The 8,472-nt window shown below is 38.6% G+C and overlaps 1 long non-coding RNA gene and 1 pseudogene across 1 annotated transcript; one reads left to right on the forward strand and one right to left on the reverse strand.

Moving 5' to 3' along the window:
- The first annotated feature begins 242 nt into the window (after positions 1-242).
- On the forward strand, positions 243-2,558 carry LOC132617770 (uncharacterized). Its single transcript, XR_009573825.1, has 3 exons — positions 243-736; positions 1,322-1,704; positions 1,950-2,558. It is a non-coding gene; the product is annotated as an uncharacterized LOC132617770 (long non-coding RNA).
- A 3,530-nt stretch (positions 2,559-6,088) lies between these two features.
- Positions 6,089-8,154, reverse strand: LOC132620093 (F-box protein At2g17036-like; annotated as a pseudogene).
- Between the last annotated feature and the right edge of the window lie 318 nt (positions 8,155-8,472).

An 8,472-nucleotide genomic window follows, 5' to 3' on the forward strand; every position in this document is an offset into this window, starting at 1 on the left:
GCCAAGCTAGTATTTTATGGTCCCGAACCCCCAAGTGATGCTTACAGCGCTCGACCAGTGGAGAAGGAGCGACCACCGAGGTTTCGAAACTCTGGGCATCACCTTTTGGACAATGATGAACATTTGTCGAGTCGGTATCAGATGCTTCTATAGAAAAAACCTGTTGTTGTTGGTGCCGGGGAATTGATGAACCGGTGGTAGAACCCTCCTGCAAAAACATCTTTTGATGGCGAGTTCCTTTAACCCAGACAGGTGTTTTTGCAGGAGGGTTCTACCACCGGTTCATCAATTCCTCGGCAGCAACAACAACAACTTTTTTGTGCAGAAGCATCTGATACCAACTCGACAAATGTTCTTCATTTGCCAAAAGGTGATGCCCAGAATTTTGAAACCCCGGCGGTCACGCGGCCTCCTTCTCCACTGGCCAGGAGCCGTAAGCGTCACTTGGGGGTTCGGGACCATGAGATACTAGCTAGGCTCAAGGCTCGTCTTACCAAAAAGGGGGATGATATCATCATGCGACTTGTTGAGCGTGCTAGGGAACAAGTTAGTTAATTTAAACATGCACTTGCTCGATCTTTTTAATTCTGTCATCACTTATGATTCATGTTCTTTTTTCCTTCTTTAGATTGAATCTTTTGTTTATGGTCGATATGTTCTATGAACCATCCGACTCTGAGGAAGAAAGCATTGATCCTTCTAGTTACGGGGGAGTACCCTAGCTACTTATATTTAGGTAACATCGTTTCTTTATGCATTTGGCTTTGTTCGATCATACAGACTAATTTGGATAGAGAAGTCCTAACTGCTGTTGTACCTGTGTTAAATTTTCTATATTTGTTATTGTTTTAGGGTGTGTTTGTTACGATGGAAAAAGTTATCTTAGAAAATAAATGAGTTTCTTACTTATTTTCTAGTGTTTAGTAAGTAAACAAAAACATATTATCCCAAATGCATGTATATGTAAACTAGCAAAACACTATGAGAGTAGGGCGGGGTGGAGAGTGGGGGTTCGGCGGTGGTGGATGTTCAAGGGGTGGGGGTTGGGAGCATTGGGTGGGCGAGGAGGAGACAATGAACTTGGAATGTCACTTATGGAACTTGTTTTCTCTACTTCCATTAGGGAAGTCATTTTCCTCATTTTTGAGGAACTTGTTTTTCACAATATTTTGACCAACCAAACATGAAAAAATTGGAAAATATTTTCCTCCATACCAAGCACACTCTTAGTCTAGTTAGAGACATGTATGTTATCCCGAGTATAAGTATTAAATTTGCTCTTTCGTTCATTTTCTCAACCCTAAAAGTTTCATCATGACAGGAGCTAAATCCAATGTCAAAGCTGATGACGAAATGATCCGCTCGAAGAAGAGATGTTTAGGTGGCTTGTCAGTGATCTTTACAACCCTAAGAGGCCTCTAGGTTCTTACATCGTTTTCATGGAGGAGTTTAACAAGCAGTACCTGGAGGTGAATACAAACATCAAATCTTTTGACGCCATCGAGAAGTTGGTGGAGGCAAGTGGAAACAGATGTCAGATGCTGAGAAAGCTCCTTATATAGCAGAGGCACAGAATAGGAGGGTCGAATATGCAAAGATCTTGAACTCTTATAACCCGCTGATGGCTGCCGAAGAAGAGTGACAAGTCAAGATCCGAGGTTGCTCCATCCAAAGATGGGGAGAATCCTTGCTACGCACATTTAGGTAAACGTCGATCGATTGTATATGTTGGTATATCTTACTGTTTTCAGTTCATCTACAAATGATGTCGTTAGATCATACCGACTAATTTGAGTTGGGTCCTAATTGTTGTTGGACTTGTATTAAGTTTGCCACATTTGTTATTGTTTTAGTCTAGTTAGAGACATGTATGTTATCCTGACCATAAGTATGAGAAGAAAGCTAAGCAGTATCTTTCTCTCTCTCGCTCATTTTCTCAACCATAACAGTTTCCTCATGAAGGAGAAAAATCCCATGCCAAAGCTAATTATGTATTCCGCACGATGAAGAAAGATCGGGAACTAAAAAGGTTACCTAGGAGGCCTGCAAGTGCTTACTTCATTTTCATGGAGGATTTTAGAAACCAGTTACATGACAAGCATCAAATCTATCGCTGCTGCCAGGAAAGCCGGTGGAAGAAGATGTCAGATGCTGAGAAAGCTCCTTATATAGCGGAGGAAGAGAAAAGGAAGCTAGAGCATGCAAAGATAATGAATGCATATAACAGGCGAGTGGCTGCCGAAGAAGAGGAATATTCTGATGAGTCAAGTTCCGAGTTTGATGATGAAGAGGGAAGTGGAGAGGAAGACGAAGATGACCACTTGTATACTTTCTTCTTTCCTCGTTAGGAGATACTTTGTTCAACTTTTTGGGGGTTTCATGAAAAAAGATGAAATTGAGCAGGTAATTGCTTTTAAAGCACAATTGTTTATTGTTTATGTCCTTTCTATTTTGATGCTGCTTAAACATAATTCAACTGGCCTTTTGTCTTTCTTGGCTTGTTATGGATTTTTATCTAATACCTCTCCTACTAATTACTGTCTACTTTGTTGGTAAAATACTGTTGGTGTTGATATGCTCCCTATTGGAGCTGGTGTAGCTTTCTGTATCACTTGTTTCTGTGGAAGCGGTGGGACAAAACAATGATCCTTAAATTTGCCTCAAGAAATTAGTTACATTTAGTACTGTAATGAAATTGTGTCGTATCATATATGAAATGGATGTAAAGAATCCGAGTAACCGATTGAACTAGTTAGAGGTTGAGACGTACGTAGGTATTGAATGATTGGTCTATATAGATGCATGAGAATGTCCTGCTAAATACTGATCTCAGGAAAGTAAGAAAGGTGATTAGAAAAGCATCCATATAATAAAAGGTAGTGCTAGTTTTTATGCGTGTTTACTTTCTCTGGAAACATGTTTGATGAGTATGTTTAGACAATCCCAATGAACTTGACCAGATGGGCTGACATAAATGACATGAAGAAAATGATAGTTTTGGCTTTTTTTGTTGCATTTTGGTGTCGTCTGTGTGTGCAATTTCGGTAGCTTTTTGTTCCATTTTCTACTGACCAAAGGTGCAGAAATTTAGGGTGTGTTCGGTATGGAGGAAAATGTTTTCCTGAAAACGTGTTCTTGAAAAATAAGTGAATTTCTACTTATTTTCTCATGTTCGTTTGGGTAGCGAAAAATAAGTGAATTTCTTACTTATTTTCTCATGTTCATTTGGTTGGTAGAAAATATTTTCAGAAAAATACCCACCCAAGCCCCACAACTCCACCCTAATCCCACCACCCCATACTACACCAACCCCCCACCCCCAATTTTTTTTTTTGAAGTTTTCATTTTTTTTTTCTGGATTTTCTAAACCACCACATCGCCCTCCCACCCGCGTAGACCCATACCACACCAACCCCCACAACCACCCACCTCCCACCCCCAATTTTTTTTTCTGGATTTTCTAAATCACCACATCCCTCCCCCTCGGCATGGACCCAGGACCCATACCACACTCACCCCCAAATTTTTTATTTTTGAAGTTTTAAATTTCTTTTCTGGATTTTCTAAACCACCACATCCCTCTCTCCCCCCCCCCCCCCCCCAAAAAAATTTCTTAAAAAAAGTTTTAGAAGTTACTTTTTTCCGATTTTTACAAAAATTCGGGGGGGGGGGGGGGGGGAGGGATAGGGGTGCGTGTAGAGAATCAAAAAAGAGAAATTTTTTTAAAATATTTTTTTTGGGGCGGGGGGTGGGGTGCGGGGTGGGAGGGGGAGGGATGTGGTGGTGTAGAAACCCAAAAGATTTTTAAAAAATAAAATAAAATTGGGGTGGGTGGGTGGGGGGTGGGGCATGGGTTGTGGGAGTGGTTGGGGGTGGGGTGGTGCATGGTTGCGGAAGTGATTGGGGTTTGATAGTTGGGGGTGGGTGGTGCAAAAAACAAAACAAAAAAAAATTCAAAACTTTTTTGCAAAACAAAATTATTTTTTTTTGGGGGGGTGGGGGGTGGGTGGTGCAAAAAACCAAAAAAAAAAAATTCAAAACTTTTTTCTCAAAATAAAATTAATTTTTTTGGGGGGTTGGGGGGTGGGGGTGGGATGGTGGGAGTGGTTGGGGTTTGGTGGTTGGGGGTGGGTTGGGTGGTTGGTGGAATGCATTGTGGACTTGTTTTCCCTACTATTATTAGAGAAGTGATTTTCCTCATTTTTAAGGAATTTATTTTCCTAAAGAAAATGTTTTTTAAAATTTTTGATCAAACGAACATGAGAAAATTGTTTTCCTTCATACCGAACACACCCTTAGAGTGAAAGTTCAGGTGCAAGAGAAACAATGAAAGTGGGAGAGTTTTATTCATATTTTGATTGCGTGAGTTTGACATTTTTGAAACGTATGTAGAGTTGAGTTAGAAATCTATATGATTTTAGGTCTTCTTGATGAGTTAAAGCATACATAATGGGCTCAATCATCTTGTTCTGCAATTTGTCATTGATCAATAATTTCTCAGCTGTATGCATGTTTTTTTATTGTAACATGTTGTGATTTCCCCCTGCAACAAAGTACACAACTAGGCATTGTCTGTTGGTTTCTGTTTTGGCCTTATGATTGCTGCATTTGGTCATTTATTGTGTTCCAATTGAAGTCTAAGGGTTGTTTGGTATGACAGAAAATGTATTGCATCTTGTTGATGTAGTTTATGAGCTCATGACTTCCTCTGTATACTGCCTTAAAATCATGAAGGTGTCATAAAACGTTATGCAACTATTTTGGCACCTAAAAATCACCTACTGACAGGAGTATGCCACATATATCATAAATGTTAGATTAAATTGGTATCAAAGAATTTCTACCACTTCTTGATGGCCCAAAAGCCTTGCTAATTACTTGACTAAGTCTTCTAAAGTATCCAAAACAAACAACAACAACAACAATAACAACATACCCGGTGTAATCCCACAAGTGGTGTCTGGGCTACCTTTGTAGGGTAGAGAGGCTGCTTCCTATAAACCCTCGGTTAAAAAAAAAACATCCAAAACAAACTCAACGGAAAAAGAATGATGTGTCACGCTGCGTCAAACTACATTCAGAATACTATTTGACTAGTATTAATCCTCAATGAGCCAAGGGAAAACAGAGAAGAACTAGTCAATTGATCATCTCTCAGCTACTTACGAGTTCCTGGCTGTAATGCATCAGAACATTTCGAATTGAATAACATCAACACAATAGAACAGAAAAGAACAACATGGTGAAGACTTCTTATGAATTCGCAGAAAACAGAGTTATGATTGAGATCAAGCCTAGCACACATAGATTAGCAATTGTAGGCTCTACGCAGCAAGGTACGGCATCACTATTATCACTTGTTTCACAAAAAAAATAGATGCAATTGTATTAGCACCAGTACTTCTTTAGCACAAAATGCAAGTAAATATTCCCAAATAATAATCAACTTAACACCAAGAAAATCAATAAAATACAACATATATTACTGCAAAAGAAGAAATTTAGGGGAATCATGTGAATAAATTACTTACTGTATTATGTATACCTTGTTGATAAATAAATCACGACTTAACAACTTCATTACCTGTAAGTGAACACATTAAGTTTACTCATCTTTCCAGGTTAAATTAATAAAAGAACATTAGCATCCGTAGAGAGGTGAAAAGTGTTTACTATGTTGAAAACTTTTTAATAATGTCATTAATTTAAAGGAAAGTTAGGCTAAGAAAACTCACTTGTGCGCGTCTAAACAAGACTCAGAATTAAGCCAAGATGGTGGTGGCCAGAAAATATCTCCATATTCAAGGCGCGATAACAATGACCCAAGCTTACCGTCTTGTATGGTAAAGACAGCCGTGTTATCCTTTAAATCTAAGTTTCAGTTCCTCGCTAAGAGCACCAGATGATTTGCTACCAAGGTCATTCCTGCCAATCTTGCCATCATTGCTGCTAAGTTTTACACCACCATCAATAGGAATTGGACCATAAACATCATCATCATCATTAATACTACAACAACCACAATACATATCATCTTCAAAGTCGCCATCATAGAACTTCGACGGTAACTCCCCCAAGATGTCCACAATTATACCTCCTTTCCTCTGCATTGATCGCCAAAATCTAGTGAAAAAACAGAGAAACAACAGTCATCACCAGCAAAGAAAATTCGATCACCCAATGTATGCACTACAATCAGAGGCGGATCCAGGATTTAAATTTTATGGGTTCAATCTTAAGATTTTTAGCATTGAACCCATTATATTTTTAAAATTAGGGGTTCATATCTACTAGTTATTGTAATTTTAATAATTTTTTACACATAAATATAGGCTCCGTGTCGAAAGTTTGGAATTCAGTTGAACCCCTACCTTGTAGGCTAGATACGCCTCTGACTACAATCCACTCATGTTGTTCTTCATCAAGCCGGTGTATTTTAATTTCCATGGGATTTATCCAAGAAGGGCCATAACGGCGCAACTCCCTCTTAACATCAATATCAAAAACATATCAGCCAGAAACTACTTCCCACCCGATTCCACCAGTCGTTTCTTACTGCCCCATTCGTTAAATAAGCTGGAAGAGACCTTACTAGAATCATACTTTATGGTGGAAGATACATTGGTCTGGTTAAACCAGGAGGGATCATACTCTATGGCCTCTCCATATTGATCGACAACATAAAAGTTCCCCTTATACACAATGATATCGACAATCTTGCTACAGGCATCTTTCAAGGGATCATTCAATGCAGTCCACTTCTCATCCCTGACTATAAATGAAATAAATGATCCTGAAGATCAATTGCCATTAGAGAAAAATGATCAGTTTGATCACTCGAAATAAGTGTTAGGTTTTTGGGTTTCCCTTCTTATGTGGAATTGGATTAATAAAACTCAATCTAATTAGGTTTTGGGTTTTCCCTTCCTATGTGGAATTGGATTAATAAAACTCAATCCAATTTGGACCAAGCCAATTTTGCCCAAAATTTCCTCTATATATAGGATCAATTTAGGTCTTATTTTGAGAACACAAGAGTAAATTCATAGCAGCCATATAGAGAGAAAAACGTGAGAGAGAAAGCAGATTTTCATCCAGAAATTTTCTGCTACAGTAGTCCGCTTTAAATTGCGTTTCCCGATTCGTTAACCGTTGGATCGTGCTGAAATTTGAACTGGGGGTTCTTAACATCTGGTTCTTCGATTTCAATGGTGGAGATCGGATTTGTAGTCTGTAGCTACAGTTTTCGCGTACGAACAGTAGCTCGTTTTTGGGGGTGATTTCTCTTTTTTTTTTCACTGGTTTTGGTGCTATCTTTTATGTATTGCTACTCCTTGCTTGGCTTTGTTGTTGTAGCCAATTGGAGAACGTTGTTGTAACTCTTATTGATTATAGTGGGGCTTTTGTTGGCCGGAGGTCTGGTGGATGCCTCTTCACGTTGAAGGGGTTTTACCACGTAAATTTGGTATCTCTTCTATTCGATTTATTTTTGCTTGCTTTGCTATTTTATTGTTGGTATAGCTGCTGCCGAGATTTCCATTTGTGCTAGTGTTTATTGTCTTGTCTTGGTTCAAATAGTGTGGGAAGTTTCGACTTGGGTATTTCTTCCACTGTTACCTCGTCGTGCAATTTGGTTATTGCTTGTTTCTTCCCGACAATAAGCAGGATTTTACTAAAAAAATTCGCTATGCAATATTCAGGGCCCGAGACTTTAAGACCTATTGCACGTGATAGGATTTATAAACTTGAGAAACACGAAAGTCTAGTAAATTTAATTTCTTAGGCATATCATCTGGCAAAACCTTGATTAGTATGTTGGTTAGAGGATTCAAAATCCGCAATTTTCCATCTATTGTTTTAACAACTTTCACCAACCAGCCTGTGTGAGGAGAAGGATTGGTAACGCTGTCGATGAGTTGGAAAAGATAAACGTTGCTTTCAATTAAATAAAACTCAGAGTCTTCATGATAACCATGTATCATAAAGTTGGGGATAGCTAGTTTGTTGAGAGGCAAAGATTTAGAGATTAGGAGGAAGTGATGAACGCCACGAATTGCAGACTGCACGAACGCGAAGGACGTCAATATGGCTGTCGAGGCATTTACTGATTCGTTCCACAAGTTCTTTCAGAAGATCTGACCAAGGAACAATCATAATTTCCTAATGATTTGGTAGTATCTACAGATGTAGTGGCTGGTGAACCCTTCTTATTTTTCCACGAAGATTCAGACAAAATCGAGCTTGCATGAACTGAACAAGATTTGGCGAACGAATACAAAGGTCAAAGGCTTTATTATTGAGAAAGTAAAAGGAAATTCGCTTCCATGATAAAACCTGACAAAGCTTCTTTTAATTAGAGCAATGATGCGAAAATCCTTTTCTTTAAGCAAAAAATTATAAAGCGGAATGTTAAAATTGACTCTTTTTTTTAATTTATTATGAGATCTTTTCTTATTTAAATAAACTAGATAA

This window comes from Lycium barbarum, chromosome 11 (assembly GCF_019175385.1).
Source record: "Lycium barbarum isolate Lr01 chromosome 11, ASM1917538v2, whole genome shotgun sequence".
Classification (NCBI taxonomy): Eukaryota; Viridiplantae; Streptophyta; class Magnoliopsida; order Solanales; family Solanaceae; genus Lycium; species Lycium barbarum.